Source organism: Pseudonaja textilis, chromosome 8 (genome assembly GCF_049901715.1).
Source record: "Pseudonaja textilis isolate UNSWEBS1 chromosome 8, rPseTex1.2, whole genome shotgun sequence".
NCBI classification, from domain to species: domain Eukaryota; kingdom Metazoa; phylum Chordata; class Lepidosauria; order Squamata; family Elapidae; genus Pseudonaja; species Pseudonaja textilis.
The window spans coordinates 41359478-41381119 of NC_141997.1; positions in this window are offsets into that span (position 1 = coordinate 41359478).

A 21642-nucleotide genomic window follows, 5' to 3' on the forward strand; every position below is an offset into this window, starting at 1 on the left:
GCAACACATAGGACCTCTTCTTTGCTCTGAGGTTATATCCCCTTCACTAAGGAATACCAACTCATGATTGTCCTCATTGTCCAGCTCTTTCATGTCACCCTTTTGTCAAGCCTCCTATCCAGAGGCCTCCATTTTAACCATGGTATTCTTTCTTCCTTAGAAGAATGCCTGAAGTCCTTTAATTTGGCTTTTTCTTATTTGAACATCACACCTTCATTAGAAATTTGTTAGCTGCAAGAGCAATAGATGTCAACTCAGAGATAGTATTTGGTACCAGTTCCGGAGAACCCGTAGCAGAAATTTTGAGTAGTTCGGAGAACCAGCAAATACCACCTCTAACTGGCCCCACCCCATCTATTCTCTGCCTCCCGAGTCCCAGCTGATCGGATGGGTCTTCCTTTGTTGCCCTGCACAGGAGAGCAGAGTTGGAAAGCAGGTCAGTGGGGTGGGGAGGGAATGGGGATTTTACAGTAAACTTCCCCCAGGAATGAGGTGGGAATTGAGATTTTGTAGTATCCTTCCCCTGGAGTGGGTGGGAATGGAGATTTTACAGTATCCTTCCCCTGCCACACCCACCAAGCCATGCCACGCCCACAGAACCAGTAGTAAATTTTTTTGAATCCCACCACTGTGTCAACTCCTGCACTATGGTATAACAAGTGTCATCCTGCACTATGGTATAACAAATACACTCATGGTTTCCAACTTACAAGGTACTCTCCAAAAAAGGGAGTAAACATTCGTACTTCAAGAGACCCATGGACAGTCACATCTCCTTCCCTAGTTTCTTCTCATATTTCTCCTTCATTTTATTTTATCCATTGAAGTTAACAGGCGAATAATCCAATGTCTGTAGAGAATCTTAGAAATAGTAAGAATAACTCTTGCCGTTCTACTTCAGTGAGTCTGCTTTGAATAAAAACTGTGTTCCATCTAATTCAGGGGTGTCAAACTCAAGGCCCATGTGGTCAGATCTAGCCCACAGGGCCCAGTCTCCATGTGTTGCTTTGGCCCAGTCTACCCAATGCAAAGAGGAAACATGCCAGCAGTTTGGAGAGTGGTGTCAAGCATGCCCTGCCCACCCAATTGGCCATGCCACCCAGTCGGCCACGCCCTTCCCCTGCCCTTCCCGAGGTCAACCACAGCCCTGATGCGGCCCTCAATGAAATTGAGTTTGACACCCCTGATCTAATCCCTGCAAATACTGAATTACAGGTGGGGTCCTACATGTGCGGGGCTTGAGGCAATTATTTCCCCTCCCCCTTTTAAAAAAGACACCGATTGAATAAATATCAATTCTATAGGCATCCCATTTGATTTCTGGGTTTCTATGAGAGCATATTCAATGGCCCTGGAGACTCTGAACAAATTTGCATGGGAAGAAATTAAAATAAAAGCATTTAATTGTTTATCAAAAGGATTGTTCTCTATTTTCTTCAAAAGGTAAAAAAACAGAGACAAGGCCATCATTTTTGAAACACCACAATCAGCAGCTCTGAAATGAAAAACAGAGTTTTGCAGAAATTCAGGAGAAACAAGTATGGCACCCCTATAATCTGTTTATAGAACATTTATGATGAATTAAAGCTTTAATGGCCTATAAACAACCAGCTCTGTGATTAAAAGAAAGACAGACTAGAACACCACCTTCATCTAAGTTACTATGCAACTGGAAAGTAATAATAATAATAATAATAATAATAATGTAAGATCAAGGCTCAGTCTAAGAAGTCTAGGTTTATATTTCAGGGATGAGGCCAGCAAGATTTGAAAGATTATTTCTTTTCCCTCTCAATGAAAGGGAAAAAATACAACCCCACTGCTTAACAAGCAATCCTGGCTTTGCAACTTATTAGATTCTGAATTGTCTGGGGAGACAATTTAAAAGAAGTTCAAATGCAAATACAACTACTGGGTTGGTTGCCCAGACTAAGTGACTGGAAAATGGAATCCTAATTAGAATAGAGTGGAGTGGAGTGGAGTAGAATGGAATGGAATAGGAATGATGAATAGAATAGAATAGAATAGAATAGAATAGAATAGAATAGAATGTATTGGAATGAAGAATAGAATGGAATGGAATGAATGGAATGGAATGGAATGGAATGGAATGGAATGGAATGGAATGGAATAGAATAGAATAGAATGTATTGGAATGAAGAATAGAATAGAATAGAATAGAATAGAATAGAATAGAATAGAATAGCTTTATTGGCCAAGGGTGATTGGATAAGAGTGGAGTGGAGTGGAGTGGAGTGGAATGGAATGGAATGGAATGGAATGGAATGGAATGGAATGGAATAGAATAGAATAGAATAGAATAGAATAGTTCTGGAAAGGATTTCAGAGGTCCTCTAGTCCAACCCCTCCTGCTCAGGCATGAAACCCTATACCATTTCAGACAAATGGCTGTCCAACCTCTTTTTAAAAACTTACAGTGTTGGAGGATTCCCAACTTCTGGAGAGAAAGTTGTTCCACTGATTAATTGTTCTCACTGTCAAGAAATTTCTCCTTAGTTCTAAGTTGCTTCTCTCCTTGATTAGTTTCCACCCATTGCTTCTTGTCCTGCCCTCAGGTGCTTTGGAGAATAGCTTGACTCCCTCTTCTTTGGGGCAGCCCCTGAGATATCAGAACAAAGCTCTCATGTTACCCCGGTCCTTCTTTCAATTAATCTAGACATAGCCGAGTCCAGCAACCATTCTTTATTTGCTTTAGCCTCCAATCCCCTTAACATATTTGCTGCTCTTCTCTGCACTCTTTCTAGAGTCTTAGCATGTTTTCTACATCGTGGTGACCAAATTATGGAGTTGTCAAGCATAGTTTCTGGGCTTTGTTGAAACTTCTGGAACCTCCTGGAAGTACTGGATGATTTTGGAGCAGCTTTTTGAAGGGTTGTGGACCACAACTCATGTGAAGTTCTGTGGAGTAGACAGAAGAAGATAGGAGGACTCTTTCAGTGTTAGCCCAGGTGCTATGGAAGTGTAGTTAGCTTTCTGCAAGCTTTGAACACCTAGTTATTTCCAAGTAGATTCTAAGGACCCGGCAGCCTAGTCATTTTTTTTCAGTTGTAGCTGTGAATCTGATTGTGCTATGTGGGTTGCATTCTTCTGATTTTAAAGTTATGCATCTTCAGTTGAATAAATGTCAAATGCATAAACCTTTTAGTTGTGTTCTGTGACTGCGTCTAAATGACTGGGTCGCCAGGTCCTCGAAAAAATAAAAGGCGTTCAAAGATCGTTGCCGAAAGTTAACTTCTATGCCTCACTTCAAGAGACTGAAAGTTTTATCTCTGTGATCATTGAGGAAAAAAAAAAAGAATTTAGGATTGCAAAAGGTCTTGATTGCTTTTCCAGATATACAGATGCTTAAGAAAAAGCATCTTGTGGAAAAAATAGCTTGTATGATCATGAATGAGTATGCCTAGCTTAATGAAAAGAAGGACTAGGGATACAGGATAGTAGTGTGCCATTATCTAAAGGACTACCACAAAGAAGAGGAGGCCAATGGATTCTCCAAAGCACCTGAAGACAGAAGAAGCAGCATTAGATGGAAACCAATCAAGGAGAGAAGCAAACTAGAACTAAGCAGAAATTTTCAGACCGCGAGAACAATTAATCGGTGGAACAGCTCGCCTCTAGAAGTTGTGGATGCTCCATTATTGGAGGTTTTTAAGAAGAAGTTGGGCAGCAATTTGCCTCCAATGGTATTGGAGCTTCCTGCTTGAGCAGAGGGTTGGACTAGAAGACCTCCAAGGTCCCTTCCGATTCTGTTATTCTGTTAATAACCTCAGGAGCAGGGGTGGGATTTTATTGGTTCAGACCGGTTCAAGTGAACCGGATGTTAAAGTTATAGCTGGTTTGTCCAAACCAGTATTTCAAATGACTGGCTGGCCCCGTCCCTCCTTCCCTTCCCAGGAGCCTCCACACGACCCATTTTGGATGGAGGTAAGTACAGGGTCCATGCAGAGGCTCTGGGAGGGGAAAAAATGGACATTCTAGAAGTCCAGAAAAGGGCCTGTTTCTGACTTCTGGAGCGCCTTCAGAGGCTAGAGGAGGCTGTTTTTGCCTTCCTAGAAGACCAGAGGAGGCCGCTGGACTCTTGGGAGGGTGAAAATTGCCTCCCCTGGCCTCTGGAGACCCACCGGAAGCCGGAAACAGGAAGTTCTGGTAGGCCCTGCCCATCACGGCCCCACCCACCCAGCAGCCGGGCAGCGAACTGGTTGCTTGGATTTTTGAATTCCACCCCTGCCCAGGAGCCCCTGTTATGGACTTGCAATTCCTGTTCACACAATTTCTAATGGGATGTTTTGGTTGATAGGGATGTAAGAATTAAGCAGTTCACAATCAAACATGAGATTGCTTTAATACCTGCATTGCAAAAACAGTCTCTAGAAGATAAATATTTCCTCTGGGATGACCGAGACTGAAGTGAATCGCAAACCTTAAATGTCTCTTAGAAGTGATCTACAACACCTATACTTTATTACTTGCTGTTGTACTTTGTCAAGCTGGCAAAACTGTTTGTAAATGAAAACAGCTGCATGCTTACCCAAAACTATTTTGATCTAATTTTAGGCAGGACGGTGACATCATGCTCAAAAAGAGGCCAAGCTGATAACCCAACTCACCACTTGGTTCCTTGTTTATTGATTGAGTTATGGTCTTGCCTACTAATTAGATTTTTGAGAAAAAATCTTGGTGTGCAGTTTCAATATAACAAAATGGGCAATAATTATTAGGATAAACCCATTATTTCCCCAGATGTTTTAGCTGCTGCCCTGCTTCTGAACCCCTGCGTCCTTTATAGATGTAAGGTGGGAGTCATGTTAACCTTAAGTGGATTGTGAAGCCATCACATAGGGCAGGGGTGTCAAACTCAAGACGGGGTGCTTAGATCTAGCTCGCGGGTCCAGCTGGAAACAGAAAAGAACCAGCCCGCGGTGCCTCTGGTGGCAAAAATGAAGCTCAGGAGGACTGTGTGTGGACCTCCATTTTCGCTGGCAGAGGGCTGCAGGAGGCTGAAAATGGAGCACCATTTTGGGCTCCATTTTTACTGGCAGAAGCTATCAAAACAAAACAAAAAAAGCAAAACAAAATGATAAATGTTTTCCCTTTTGCATTTGAGCATGCAAGAAGGGACAGGAAAGGAGAAAGGGAAAGAGGAAAGAAAAAGAAAAAGAAGGAAAGAGGAGAAAGAAGAAAAAAGGAGAATGAAGAGGGAGGGAGGGAAGGAAGGAAGGAAGGAAAGAAGAAGAAAGGAAAGAAGGATCGAAGGAAGGAAGGAAGGAAAGAAGGAAGGAAGGAAGGAAGGAAGGAAGGAAGGAAGGAAGGAAGGAAGGAAGGAAGGAAGGAAGGAAGGAAGGAAGGAAGGAGATAATCATGAGAGTGACTGAGGGTTTCAGGGAAGTCCTGCCTTAGCACTTGGCCACCACAGGTGCCCCCAGTATAAGTCCCGTCTCATGCCCACCCCCCAAGCATTCCTACCCTGGCCCTCCAAGGTCAAATTCAACCCTGAGCATCCCTCAATGAAATTGAGTTTGACAGCCCTCACATAGGGGATGTGGATTATGCCACTGGCCTCCATGATGCTGTGAGGCACATGGGATCCCTTGACCCCCATCTCACACCCGTGTCTCCTGCTAGAGAGGCCAGATTTTTAGTCAAATGTCTGTGAAGATTCTCCATCATCCAAGTCATGGTTATCCCAAAGAAGCTTTTTCAAGAGGCAACTGGACATGGTTTTTCTTTGAGGACATTTCCCTTCTCATCCATGAAGCTTCTTCAGCTCTGACTGGATGGTGGGGGATGGAAGAATTCATACTCCTTGCAGACAGCTGGTCATTTGCATTCCTTTAGAGAACTGCTGAGGCTACCTGGAGGTATATCTGTGTCCTCAGGGTCACCTGAGTGGTGCAAATGGGTGTGGCACTCTCTTGGAACTGCTGAAAGGACTGTGTTGTAGACTGGAGATAGATGGTGTTGCATCCCTCCCTCTCTTGAGAGAGGGCTGTTCAGTTTTGACATAGATGGCCTCTTTGATCCCGCGTTCACACCAGTGGTCCTTTCTGTCCAAAATGTGGGCTATTTTTCAGTCCTTTGCAAACACCACTGAACTGCCACATTAGGAATCTGGATGTTTCCCAAGTGACCGTTTACAAGTCCTCCTCATTTGGGCTTCATGATTCTTCTTCTTCAAGTATATCCTTGGAGATAGTGCATGTGGATCAGGCAACTTTGCAACCATTGATGCATGGATATGTTGACGCTGGGCAGCCATTTTCCAGCCTCTGCTTCATTTCCGGATATTCCTCACCTCTTAACCTATCTGGTTAAAAACCTCATTCGTTCCAGTTGCACAGAATGACTTCAGCACCTCATGTGTAGAGCCCGTTCTTTGCCACAGTTGTTTGGAGGAATAACGAAGAGTTCCCCTGTCTACAAGGGTGGGATTCAAATTTGGTAACAACCAGTTCTGTGGGTGTGGTTAGGTGGGCATGGCCATGTGACTGGGTGGGCATGCCTTTTCCTTTTTTTGAAGCAAACACCCCCCTCCATTTTTTGGGCCTTTGGGGTCTCAGGGAAGCCTCCTGAGGGGAGGGGACGTTTTTGCTCCCAGAAGGCTTCCCTAGCACCCAAAAAGGCATAAAATGGAGGGGGGCAGGTGAGTGCTACCTTCCTGGGCCTCTGGAAAGCCGCCTGGGCAAAGCAGTAAGTAAGCAAGGGGACTCATGGCACAGCTGAGTGTTTGGGAGGGGAAAATACCTTAAGAAGTGACTGGGTGGGGAAGAACGCAATCAGCAACGTTGGGCATGTGCGCGATGTTGTGCATGCGCTATAAGAACTGACTGGGCAGGTTGGGGAGGGGCGGGCAGAGAGGGGCGGGGCTAGCTAGGGGCACAATTTGCCAGTTCTCTGAACTGTGCAGAATCATAACAACCGGTTCTATAGAACCAGTCTGAACTGGTAGAATCCCACCCCTGCATGTCTGTCTTCTTTCTTGAAGCCCACTGAACCCATCAGCCTATCCCAAAGGGGTTTTTCAAAAGGGAACTGGACTTCCTTGTTTGTTTTCCTTGAAAACGTCTCGCTTCTCATCCAAGGTGCTTCTTCCTTTCTTGGATGAAAAGCGAAATGTTTTCAAGGAAAACAAACAAGGAAGTCCAGTTCCCGTTTGAAAAGCATCTGTGGGACAACCACGATCTGGATGATTGAGAAGCTCCATAGACTTTGTGAGCCTATCCATGAGGGACATGGACTTCCTTGGTTTAATTTCCACAGGAATCAATTTATGCAGGAATAGAGCTGATGTGCTAAAGTTCATGTGAAGGGTAGACTCTTAAAGTAATACAATAAATGCAAAATGGACTAAAATTCTCTTGGACATCTACAGGAAGGGGATCCAAAAAACCAAGATGGCAACTTGAGAGTGAAGTACATAACAAATACAGGGCTTCAACCATATCACGGTGGCCACCATTGACTTCCTTGATTCTCCTGCAGATTCCCTGAATCTTCTGCTGCAGGAAGCAATGCATACCGTGGAGATTTTACCATTTGATTGGGGAAGTTTGCTTTGGATTTTAGCCAGAGGTTGCTGGCTAAATCTTTTGGTAGATTTTTTTATATTCTTATTATTATTATTATTTCCGGGAGTAAAACCTGACTTCCATTTTTTTTCCCCATTAAAAAATAATAAAATAAATAAATAAATAAATTTGTTTTATTTGTTGTTTCTACGGCAACACGTTGAACTTTCCGCCAGCTTGGCTTTGCTTTGTTTGGTGGTTGTGTCCCTGCTTTAAAAAGTGGAACACAAAAGGCATTCTGAGACAATATCCCCTCTGTAGCAGGAGGAATAGCTGCACTGATGTGTGTGTGTGTGTGTGTGTGTGTGTGTGTGAGTGAGTGCTTGCGTGCTGAACTCTCCAATGTCAATATAGACTTTCTGAAACCTGTTTCAGTCCTTTAGAAAGCTAAAGAGCAGCTCTTAAGAACTTATGACAAGCAAAACATTTGTTAATCAGAAAAATTACAGCCTATTCATCCTCGGTGTTTGATTTATTTCAGTGCAGGCCCCACTGATTTCCATTGTAAATGGAGCTTGTAATAGGAACGTCTATTGATTCTTTTGCAGCCAGAGCTTAGAAAGGCAGCCCTGTTTATCATCTATGATTTATTGGCACAATAAGGAGCTGTTGAAAGGGGTTGCTAGGTTTGAAGAAATGCTCGGAGGGCAATTAGTTACTCTTTTTCTGCTAAGGCTACAGGCCGAGCTGATAAGGAAGAGGGACAGAAGAGGCGGACTGCAGAACCCTAACCCAGCACTAGATGGCAGGCAGACACACACCCACAATAGGGAGGGGCTCTTGGCAGCCCTCAAGTGGTCATGCTGAGGTTTGCATTATGCTTGAACCCAGTCTTAGGAAATGCACAATATTATTTATATCTATTAAATAGTTACCAGCAGAAGCAGATATATCTCTTCAAGTGCATCTCTTGAAGGAACCAATATCCCACTGGAAGCCAACTGGGTACAAAGGAAATAACCTTCTATTTCTCCCCACACTCCCCCCACACACCCCAAATTTGCTGGTGCTTATTTAAATTAAGGTTCTTGAGAAAAGGATTTCAGGATTGTTCGTACAAAATCCAGTGTTCAATATAATAAAAACCACGCAAACTGCACACATAATGCTATAGAAACTGAGAGAAGGAAAGTGTTTTTATGCTGCCCGTCCTAGAAAGGAGAGGTCAAAAATGAAGATGGTGGCTACACCACGATTATATCTGTGATGTTGACTGTTTTGACTCATTCCATGGAACACTTCTGATAGAGACCTGTGTTTTGTTTGAGTACTAGCAATGTCATTCTAAACTAGTAATGATTAAGCAATACAACCAAAGCCTCAATCAAAGTACAGAGAAGAGCAACCAGGATGATTAGGGGACTGGAGACTAAAACATATGAAGAATGGTTGCAGGAATGGGCCTGGCTAGTCTAGTGAAGAGAAGGACCAGGGAAACATGATAACAGTCTTCCAATATTTGAGGGGCTTCCACAGAGAGGAGGAAAGACAAGGAGTAACGGATGGAAACTGAACAAGGAAAGATTCAACCTAGAAATAAGAAGACATTTTTTGACAGTGAGAACCATCAACCAATGGAACAGACGTTGCCCTCGGAAGTTGTGGGGGCTTCATCACTGGAGGCTTTCAAGAAGAGATTGGACTGCTATTTGTCAGAAATGGTGTAGGGTCTCCTGCTTGGGCGAGGGGCTGGACTAGATGACCTACAAGGTCCCTTCCAACTCTGGTTATCTGTTAAATCATTGCAACGCTGTTTATTTAAATCCCAAAGGTGCTTTTTCAAGAGGCAACTGGACTTTCCTTTGTTTCAGCTCAGAATTGAAGAAGCCTCGTGGATGAAAAGCGAAACGTCTTCAAGGAAAAACGAAGAAAGTCCAATTGTCTCTTGAAAAAAACATCTTTGGGACAACCCTGACCTGGATGACTGAGAATCTCCATAGGCATTCTACTTATTTAAAGTATTTATTGTCTACCTTCTGTAAACCCAAACTCATGTCTGGTCCCCTGTGGTTAAAAATACCAGCATATCCTCCAGAAATGTAGAGATGTTTTGAACTGACCTTTTGAGGACAAGACATATCTCAGCAACTCTATGATTCCTCAAAGATTAGAAATGGCTCTCTTGTTTTCAGGAAGACATCTTTCAACAGAGATCCCTTCTGACCTTCTTGTCAGACTTTTACTATGTTTGGAAAATCCCACTTCCAAAAAACCTTTCAAGAAGGCAAGATGGTTGGAAGTGAGCAAAACAGAAGGAGGGCATTGTATTGTGTCACCATCCTGTTCCTATTTTTTTTTTTTTAAGAAAATCACATTACAATATTGTTAAGGCTATCAAAGGTGAATACTTCGTTGCATGATGATACTTTAAAAAAAATAATACATTGGGACATGTGTTAAATGCTCATAAGGTAAAGGTTCCCCTCGCACATACATGCTAGCTGTTTCTGGCTCTAGGAGGTGGTGCTCATCTCCATTACAAAGCCCAAGAGTCAGCACTGTCCGAAGACGTCTCCATTGTAATGTGGCCGGCATGACTAAACACTGAAGACCCACAGAATGCTGTTACCTTCCCACCAAAGTGGTCTCTATTTTTCTATTTGCATTTTTACATGCTTTCGAACTGCTAGGTTGGCAGAAGCTGGGACAAGGAACGGGAGCTCACCCCATTACATGGTGCTAGGGATTCGAACCTCTGAACTGCCGACCTTTCTGATCAACAAACTCAGCATCTTAGTCACTAAGCCACCACGTCCCTTAAATGCTCATGGCTGATATTTAAAAAGATAATAAAAATGGGAGTCCTTAAAAACCAAATTTGCTTTTAATGGAAGAAAGTTAGCTGTAGCATTGAGGAGGCAGGACAGAAATAGAGAAGATCTCTTGATGCTAAACTTGAGGCAACTTTTCCTGCTCAACTCTTGGGTTGAGATAAGTGGTTCAGTCCAGGACACCCCAGAGGTGCTTTTCAAAAGACAACTGGTCTTACCAAGAACTTCCAGTTGCCATTTGAAAAGCACCTTTGGGACAGCCATGACATGGAAGATGGAGAATCTCCATAGATATTCAGTCCAGGGCACAGCAGGAGAATCAAGGTCTGATCCTGGCCCGCCAGCTCCAGGAGCCAGAGGTGAGATTCCTCCTTACAGAGGCATTTTCTGTGTTTTGTGTTTCTCCGGGGAAGTAAGTCATGAAATCACAGGTTTATTATAGTACTGGAGAGGCAGAAGAGAAGGTACCTCCAAATCTTCAAGCTTTCCTATTAATATTATCCTGTTTAACTATAAAAGGACCCAAATCATCCTACAGTAAATAATCTTCACGGTGACAAGTAAAGCTCAAGTCAAACATTGCCTTTGAAGTTTTAACGGCCACTCCAGCTTCATGATAAATCTCCTCCACTTTTCATTGGTAATAATTTTGCAAAGCCCGAAGCAGCTTGAGTCATCTTTACTGTTCAGTTCCCAAGGACGAAGATGTCATAAAACTGTGGGCTTCAAAGAAACTGCTGTTTTTCTTCTCCTTCTTAAAAGGAAATGCCTTCTATGTTCTATGGGGAGGTGACACAATTTGGTGCCTTCCTCCCATTTTCCACCTGCTCTTCAAGTCATCGCAAACCTCAGCCGCCATTTAACTAGACCCGGTGTTAGCAATTAAAACAGCTTCCATTGTCTGTCTCCTGCCTGACCAAGGTCCAACTTTGATACCCCTTTGGCACACACAGAGTGAAACAGTCAGGGTTCCACAAAAGATGCGTGTTGGCCATTAAGTCCGTCTTCCCCATTATCCACAAACAGAGAAGACAGTGATGAGCTACAGATGATCAATGTTGTAACCACAGTGGCATTCTTTGAGAGGAAGATGTGTGCAGGGATGGAGGCAGGAAGACCAGGGCCTGGTTCTTCTGTGGTTCAGAGTAGGATCAGCATCTCATCATGGAATCCTGGCCAGAGGTGATCAGTTGACTTGCCCCACCTTTTACAAACAGGGAGGATACCTCCCTTCTGCAGGTTCTCTCTTTGGCCAAGGGGCTGGTGCTCCCAGGTTCACTCCTAGTACAACTGTTAATGTGAATCCCCACACATTCACTAAACCTCCTTGTTTCTAGAGGTTTAGCCCCAGATGATCCTCCATGTATCAAGTTTCTCATTCAGTGATATGAATGAGACAAAAGTGCTGGAGCCAAAGAAAGGCAATGCCAGATATGAGCAAGAGCTCTTCTTGGTTTCAGTAAACTACTTTAACCCCTCCAAATGTAGGGATAAGCAATGGCAATTGCACTTAGACATGTATACCGCTTCATAGTGCTTTACAGAACTCTCCAAGTGGTTTGCAGAGTCAGCATATTGTCCCCAACAATCTGGGTCCTCATTTTACCGACCTCGGAAAGCTGAGTCAACCTTGAGCTGGTGAACTGCCAAACTGCTGGCAGCTGACAGTCAGCTGAAGTAGCCTGCAGTATTGCATTCTAACCACTGTGCCACCATGGCTCATGGCTAAATGATCACAGGATCATGGCTAAATGACCCAAAATGGAGCAACAAAATAACAACAGACGTATACACTGCTCCACCTGTGCTTTATGGCAGGGATCCCCTATCACCGGTCCCTGGACCGGTACCAGTCCGTGGAACAATTTCTACCAGGCCGCCAGTTTGCTGGGCGTCGCCATCTTGTTTTGATGAAAAAGTGCTTCTGGTGAGCTTTTCCGGGTAGAAAGCGACGTTTGGGTGCTGAAAGAATCCTCGTGCCTTAGTTTCATTGAGGGGTGGTGGTGGCTTCGAACAATACTAAGGCGCGAGGATTCTTTCAGCATGCATGGCAAGGCGAGCCAAGCGACCATCCTGAAGCTGTCCCGAAGCCCATCGACACAGGTACAAAGGAGGAGTTGAAGGTGGCGGGAAGAAGCAGGGGAAGGCTGGCTGGCTGGTCGCTTGGCTCGCCTTGCCATGCATGCTGATGCCGGTACCAGGCCGCAGATGATTTTGTGATGCTGATACTGGGCCGCAGCACAAAAAAGGTTGGGGCCACTGCTTTAAGGCACTCTCTGTGCAGTTTAGAATGTCGGCCTATTGCCCCCAACAATCTGGGTCCTCATTTTACTGACTTCAGAAGGATGGAAAGCTGAGTCAAACTTGAGCCAGTCAGGATCAAATTCCTGGCAGTGGACAGAGTTAGCCTGCAATATTGTATTCTATCCACTGCACCACCAGGGCTGTGTACATGTCTTGTGTTTGCTCTGTTTCTGCACAACACTCCTTATTGTCTTTGTCAGTCTTACACATGGCTTTGTGTGATCTTCCCTCACCAGGCTGATTACAACTCCCAGAATTCCCAGTCATCCTTGCAATTGTCCGTGTTTGCAAGCACATCCAAAAGGCATTGAGTTGCAAAAGGCTGGTTAGATATAAATATCATGACGGATATCCATAGAGTACATGTGCGTATGAGAAAGAAATTAATTGGTTACGGTTAGATACATGGAAACACAGGAAGATTCTTGATCTTCACATGATCATTAGTTCTCATCACCCACTCTGTCCACTCAAAATGAGCTTCCAAGTATTTCAGATATGAATATCTCTAAGTTGCCATGTCAAAATGCCAAATAGCACTAGACTACAGCTCTTCCCCTTGGCTACTGTACCTGTCATGGCTAAGGCTGGCACAGTTCCCTCTTAATGTGGTTGTGAACCTGTGTCAAATACTGGTTTCAAAATCAAGCCAAGACAGAGTCTGGCTTCATGCCAAAGTAGAAAATAATTTGCAGTGAGAAAGAGAGACAGTTATTCCATATTGCACATACAGAATGTATATTGTGAGAAGGACTGTCATTGGGGAGCCACAAGGCCTAAGGAAATGCCCTTAAGCAATAAAATGGGCCAGTATTGACACTGATTGGCCACACTGATTGAAGAGGCACCAGCACACAGTCCAGATTTTTTATTAATGAACATATTGTGGCTTTTCTCAGGAATATCTGTAACTCCTTTCTCCTCAAATGTCAGCTGGGGGTTGTTATATCAGTGGGCAAAAGCATCTGGAATAACCTGTCCAGTTTTGGCTTGAGTCAAGAGCCGGGGTGGCACAGTGGTTAGAGTGCAGTACTGCAGGCTACTTCTGCTGACTGCCGGCTGCCAGCAGTTTGGCAGTTTGAATCTCACCAGGCTCAAGGTTGACTCAGCCTTCCATCCTGCTCAGTAAAATGAGGACTCAGATTGTTGGGGGCAAGATGCTGACTCTGTAAACCACTTGGAGAAGTCTGTAAAAGTACTGTGAAGTGATATGTAAGTCTATTGCTGTTTACTTTGCCAAGGTCTTTCTGCTTCTCAGTATGACCATCTTCCATAAGATGCAAATCCATGAAGATCAGTTATTTGCCCTCATTGACAACAGGAATGGACTGAGACCTCCACCAGCCTTGGGGATGTGCCCATTTGGAAGTGAGTCCCACTGAATTGGGTAAGATTTTCCTCTGTGTGGATGGGTGGTGAGCTCAGTTGTTTGCCTTTGGGGTCCAGCTCCTGCCTGAGGATATTTAAGTAGTACATTGAGAGGACCTCCTTCTTGCAGAAGGAATAAGCATCCGACCTTAAGGTGGCTTGGGATTCCTCTTGGACTGGGACTTCACAAAGTCTCAGGTACAATTCACCATGGCCAACTCACCACAGCCAACTCACCACAGGGCAACTCACTGCAGGACAAGAGTTTCATGCATATCAAAGAAATGGTGGAATAGAATCATTAAAGAAAGGGGTTGCAAAAGAAGGGACTGAATGAAATATGAGTGGCAAAAAATTAAAATATTTTTTTGTTTATTTTAAACTGTCCCACAGCAAGTTGTCCCATGGGGAGTTAGCCATGGCAAGACGTCCTGCAGCAAGTTGGCCATGGTGAGTTGGCTACAATGAGTTAGCCATGGTGAGTTAACCGTGGTGAGTTGGTCATGGTGAGTTGTCCATGGTGAGTTGGCTACAATGAATTAGCCAATGAGAGCTGGCCATGGTGAGTTGGCTACAATAAGTTGGCCATGGTGAGTTAACCGTGGCAAGTTAACCATGGTGAGTTGTCCATGGTGAGTTGGCTACAGTAAGTTGGCCATGGTGAGTTAACCGTGGCAAGTTAGCCATGGTGAGTTGTCCATGGTGAGTTGGCTACAGTAAGTTGGCGATGGTGAGTTAACCGTGGTGAGTTGGCCAGGGTGAGTTGTCCTGCAAGTTGTCACGTTGTCTCTTAAACCCAGGATGCGAGAGCTTGATTCAGGCCTTCGCATCAGGCAGGTTAATGGACAGCCTCTGCCTTTCATTTTAGGCAAAATAACATTTGCCATCACCATGACTGATGTATTTACAGATGGCCCTGGCTAACATCATTTGATAATTAAGTTTCTCTCCTCTTTGCAAGGACTGGCTTCTTTGAGAGGGTTGAAAAGCCCTTTTATATCACAGAAATTAGCTGAAACATCCGGAGGCATGCTGTGTCCTCTTGAAATGCTCACATTTCATTTGAATGCGGCTGTTAATATTTCAAAGATGAAGCAAGGCCCTTCCCCTTCTCAGGGGGCTTTAACAGTTTGTGTGAACTCCCCACCCCTAGCAAGATTGAGTGGATCTAAGTTTTTTTTTTTTTAATGGAAAAGGAGGGGCGGGTGAATCTCAGGATACTCAACGAAGTTTGGAAAAATGAGATCTATGCGGAGAAAAACCTATTATTCAGTGTAGAAAATCGTATTAAGTCTCTGCCAAGGCTCAAGTAGACCTTGGCTTAGATGCATTTTTGCACTAAGCACCACCTCCACCTCCTCCTCCTCCTCCTCCTCCTCCTCCTCTTCCCTTCTCCTCCTCCTCCTTCCCCTCCTCCTCCTCCTCTCTCTCTCTACACTCTGACTGAAATGGCAGCAACCTTTCTTCCTCAGTAGAGACCTAATCAAATTCCATTTTTAAAGCTGTTTTCTGTACATCAAACAAACAGCAAGGTGAAACTTTTCTCCACCTGTTGATCACACACCTAGCAAATATATCCTATCTTTTTAATAGGCCTTTCGGGAGAGGCCTATTCTATCTTTGTGGATTGGGTCAGACTAGCATCCACCAAGAACCCTAGCAAGTATCTCATCAATTTGACTAAAATGTGGTTGGCTAGTCTGAGGGCCAATGTGTGCTCATATCCAGGCAATTTTTTATTCCATTATAGCCAGTGTTGTTATCTTTTTAAAAGGGGTTATTGATAAATTGGGTTCAGAGATAACCCTTGCGTTTCAAGAAGTTTCCTTTGTTCTTTAGTGGAAATCTGGTTCTCTGTTTGTGCACCTTGTTTTATCTGGGGAGTAATAAACAACAGAGAACAGAAGACACCTAAGGAAGACTTGCTATGCTATGACACCTTTGAATGGTGATTACAACTGCAGCTTAGCAGGATCACTCTGGTGAGGGTTTGCACGCGATACAGCAGGAAATAGCAATAGCAACAGCACTTAGACTTAGATACTGCTTTGCAGTGCTTTGCAGCCCTCTCTAAGCAGTTTATAGAGTCAGCATATTGCCCTCAACAATCTGAGAAGTTATTTGACCCGTTGCAGAAGGATGGAAGTAAATCTTAGCCAGTCAGGATCAAACTCCAGGCTGTGGGCATTCTAAACGCTGTGCTGTCACCAATATCTCAGTAGAAGGCAGAAGCCAAACACTTCTGGGTTTTTGTTTTTTGTTTTGCCAGAAAAAGCTACAAGAACATATCAGAAGTCAATGTCTGGACCATACAGCTCAAGGATCGCCTGTCCTATCAAAAAATCTAATTCCCTTCCTTTGGAGGTAAGTTCTACCATGTGTAGGTTTATAGTGTTAATTGGAATGCTGAAAGGTAATTGGAGCAGACTTTTTATGTCTGTCAGGTAGGCATGGTTTATAATATTACAGTGATAAACCCAGTTCCCATGTTCATATTTTTGTGTTAAATGTATGTTTTACCAAAAGCGACTTCCTGCGAAGGCTCCCGGATTGGGGATGAAAGGCGAAAGCGGAAGCAGTATGCTCCATCCCATAATTGGGTAGACCAGGTTGCCCCAATGGAAAAAGAAAACACTTATGTGCATGTTTTCTTCAGCCTGAGGCTGCCTTGTCGTGAAACTATCCTGCCATAGCCATCATATGGGGAGTAGACTGGTTCCTGTAATTTTTGAATTCAGAAAATCAGAATAAATTAGGATAAATCATGATAGATAAGTCATGATTAAGGTAATGTGTGTAATGTGAGCACAGGCCAACACATGGAGGATCAGTCAAATTCTTGAGCACTCAATTCAAACTGGATCTCTAATAAAGACATAAACTAGCAGTCTTAAAGTCCATCTGCTACTGTCCATTTTCCTTGCATGGAAAGAGCACGAGTGATAAATTGATAGACCTAATCTGTTGTGACACAGATGTGCAGGAGATCCTGTCTTCAGATCTCTCTTGGTCTGCTTCAAGTACATCTTTATTCCTGGCCAGGATCATTTTTTGTTAAAAGAACAAAACCAAAGGGCCTGCTCCAATAGATACCCTCCATTTCCTGGCTGTTCTGACTTAGCTCAGTGGCAAGAGGCCCCCATAAGGACTCTTCCTGGTGGGTTGATGAAACATGCTGAGATCTGGAAACTTCTGATCTAAAAATAATAGTATTTCTCCGAAAATAAATCCCACACTGAAAATAAGCCCTAGCTTGATTTTTCAGGATGCTCATAATCTAAGCCCTACCCCCAAAATAAGCTTGTCGGCCAGACAGATGCATTTAGTAATATATTTCCCTGAAAATAAGACCTAACTAGAAAATAAGCCCTAATGCATCTTTTGGAGCAAAAATTAATAAGACCTGGTCTTATTTGCAGGGAAACACAGTATGCCCTCACTAAAAATGGCCACCTTTCACTGAAGATATCCAAGGTGTGTTCTGTTGTCTATGGAAGAGTGCATGAAAAACATGACAGATCCAAAGCCAATTATAGCATTCTCAAATGTGGAAAAAAAAACATTTATCCTCTAAGGATCACATAAAAATAATTGTTGGGTGGGCTGGTTAACAAAACAGCTAAAATCCCAAGACTCCTAAAAAGACTTCATTTATATTATTTATAATATCTATCATATTTATTTATATTTTATTAGAACCGTTTGGGTCTAGTGTTTAAAGTATCAGTCTAGAAAGCAGGAGATTGGGAATTCTAGTTCCAATTTAGGCATGAAAGCCAGCTGGGTGACCTTGGGCCAGTCATTCTGACTCAGCCAACTCACCCGGTTGTTGTTGTGGGGGAAATAAGAGGAGGAATGTTGGATATGTTTGCCTTGATTTATTCGTAAAAATAATAATGGTGGAATACAAATAAAATAAATAAATAAAATACTGTGAGATGAGGAGATTCAGAAACTTGGAATCTACAGCTGAAGTTTTTGCTTCCAGTTTTGGACACGCAACCAAGAAAAGGTTGTGTCACTAAACTGACTTCGCACAACACAGGATGTCTTCACAACCAAGCAAGCAAATGGGATGGCATTTCGTTTAGAACCAGGAAGTTGAAGAAATGTTCTGCAAGCTAGCAAGTAGGAAATCACTTCCATTCTCTTGCTGCAGAAACCTCAAGAGTTGTGTCTCTGAATTTATCGGGAATCTAATTAAATTCGAAGAAGAAAAATAATAACAATAGCACTTATATACTGCTGTATAGTGCTTTACAGCCCCCTCTAAGCGGTTTACAGTCAGCCTATTGCCCCCAACAATCTGGGTCCTTATAATGTGCCTATAAGTCCAGAAATTACTCTTCTTTAGAGTCCAGTTAAATGTCTGTGGAGATTCTCAGTCATCCAAGTCATGGTTGTCCCAAAGATGCTTTTCCAAAAGGCAACTGGTATTTCTTGGGTTTTTTTTCCCCCCTTTGAAAATCTTTCGTTTCTCATCCAAGAAGCTTCTGCAGTTCATTTCATTTTACTTCACCGAAGAAGCTTCTTGGATGAGAAACAAAAAAAGGGAAAAAAAAACCAAGAAAGTCCAATTGCTTTTGGGAAAAGCGCTTACCGGTTTGGACCAGTTCGACTGAACTGGTAGTAAAAATAACTACCAGTACGGCCGAACTGGTTCCTCCGATGATCAGCTGAGAACATAAAAACGACAAGCGCATGGGTGGGTCGGTCTTGGCTTTTTGTTTCTTCATCCTCTCAGCTGATTGGTGCATTAGAAGCACGCACACAATCAACCACCAAACCAGTAGCAACCAAGGTGGGAACCTACTACTGAAAAGCGCCCTTGTGATAAGAGTTGTGTTCTTCTTTAGAAGAATGACTCTCACCTGATGAACCAAGTCCTTTCAAAATCCTTAAACACAACATATATTCACACACACACACACACACACACACACACACACACACACACACAGAGTAATTTTCTCACATTGGGTACAAAAGAGTTCCACACCACATTTTTAGGCACTTTTTATTGTCAAAAATTGTTTGTCTTTTCATATATAAACCATTTCAATATCTTTCAACAATAATATCGCTGTTTGCTCGATCATTTGCATAGGATATGTCAACATACAAAAAGAAAAATAAGGAGAGGGAAGGAAAAAAGAGCAGTCTGAAGGGAAGCAGCAAAACAGCAACCAATACGCTTGAGTTTCTGTAGGTATTTTTTTTTTTCAAGATTAAACATTTGAAGCCTTACAAAAAGAAATATGTACATCATCTATTTACAATTTAGAGGAACACTTAAAAAACCTATAACAAACCTTTTATTTTATTTTTTTAATTTATCAAGTCTATGGAAAATTGTTTCCTAAAAAATTTCTACCATATACCACAAAAATAAATAAAAAGATGCAAACACTAGTTTTGAACAAAGTTTTGCTGTGAGCTTTTTTCTTTTTTTTTTTGGCATGTCAGTTATTTTTAATTTTTTTTAACCCTTTGGTTTGACAGCATGGTATTACAGTTTTAATAGCTGCGATCCAAAATGTCCCATCTGCACCCATGTGATGACTTTTGAGAACTGTACAAACTCGATCTATCTTGACCCCCCCTCCCCTGTACCAAAGCCATGCCTAAAAGAAGGAATCTCATTCCTTAGACTGAACTTGGGATCAAAGAGTGGGTCAGTTCTCAAAATCTTTCAATCCTATGAGATTATAGCTGCAATTCTATGTCACCCAAGTGGGAATATGCAAGGCTTGAATCAAGATAGACAAGATAAGCAATAGCACTTAGACTTATGTACTGCTTCACAGTGTTTCACAGCCCTCTCTAAGGGGTTTACAGAGTCAGCCTCTTGCCCCCAACAATCCTCATTTTACCGACCTCGGAAGGATGGAAGGCTCAGTCAACCATGAGCCGGTGAGAATCGAACTGCTCGCAGTCGGCAGAATTATCCTGCAATGCTGAATTCTAATCACTGTGCCACCACGGATAGAAAGATTGGGTTACACCGGAGTTTAGCAGACTGAAGTCGTGTTCACTACGGTTCTGTTCATAGGAGAGGCTAAGCCAAAACTAAAAGAGCCACATTCACACAACCCATGTAATCTATTTGGTTCTGGCTCAGCCATTCTGTTTTATCATATGGTTGGGAATGTTCTACTAACGCAGGCTGAGTGTTCTATTGTCTTCTGATCTGGAACATCAGGAAGGAGAAGAATTAGTTTAAAAGCAGCCTTGATCCTAAGGATCCTTTCACAAGATGCACCTGAATTGCTTATTTATGATCAAAACTCTTTAACTATATTGCGCAGTCGGGCTTTCTCCCTTTCCATTCTTCATCCTACACTAGGAACCAAAGCAAACATTTGGACCAACAAAGGGTAAAGCTTACAATTTGAGGATTTCTCACTCTTTCTGAAGAAAGCTGAACAAAATATCAAATGATTATCAAAACAATGCAAAAGTCATGCAGATGAGTACTAACTTTTTCCTACGAAACCTAGGATTTTTGGCTCTTCTTCAGGAAGGTTCAGAAATGTGACTCAACAGGGTTGGTCAATACTCCATGTCAAATAACTTTCAACCTCAAAATATCTTCTAGAATGAAATTTGGGCATTGTTTTTTTTTAAGAGAATAACAGGGTTTCCTCAGTAGAAGCAGAAGGATGGGCGAAAAATGCAAAACATCCCTCTCTACCTTGTGGACTTTGTCCACAGAAAAGAGCTCCAATGCTCCACTCAAAATGTTCAATGTTGCCAGAAGTCCAATTAAAAATTTAGAAAGCAGCCACTCTCAAAACTTGCCTTGCTGTTTTTCAGGCGCGCATGGGCCTATCTGGCTGATGAACCTCAAAAAAGGAGTTTATAAGACCGAACTAAGATTCCTCACATCTTTGGGGAGTGAGTCTTCAAGACAAAGAATGACACATTCTCTTGCTTTTCTTATTTAAAAAAAAATGCTATTTAGAACCTTGCTCCTTTGAAGGCTACTCTGTTATGCAAAATGTCCACAGATAATACTCATTGGCCAAATAATTGACCTGAGCTGAATGGTAGGGCTGAAAGACAACTGCTTGCCATGGTTGGTGGCTGGCTTACAAATCCTAGCTTGTTATGTCAGGATAGCTTATTCCTGGACTGTTTTAGTGTTTCACTTCTGTATATTAACAAAGAAAAAGAAACTAAGTTCTAACTTAACTCCCATTAAGTCAATATTACTTTTGCTGGACTACAGGATGGATTGAGGCTTGCTCCTAACTTGTTCAACAAAACCACAGTTGGAACAAATCCTAAACCTTATGCAATAGACGAACATAGTCAATGTAAGGAACCTCAATAAGAATCCATTCGAGTTTTGGTTTTGTAAATCCAGGCTGCAAAATAATTCCGTTTGCTCTTATTAGTTCAGATAAAATTAAGTTTGTCTGGGAAATAGGACTGGGAACTAGGAATTCCATTGAACTTTAAGTTCTGAGTGATCAGCACATATTGGATTCTGTCCCTCTGAAGTCCAAAGGATCAGGAAGTGCTGGATGAGCCAAACCTGATCACTCCTTGCTCCACAAAGCAATGAACAGATTTATTTCCCAATAAATACATTGATTTGATTCTCTCAC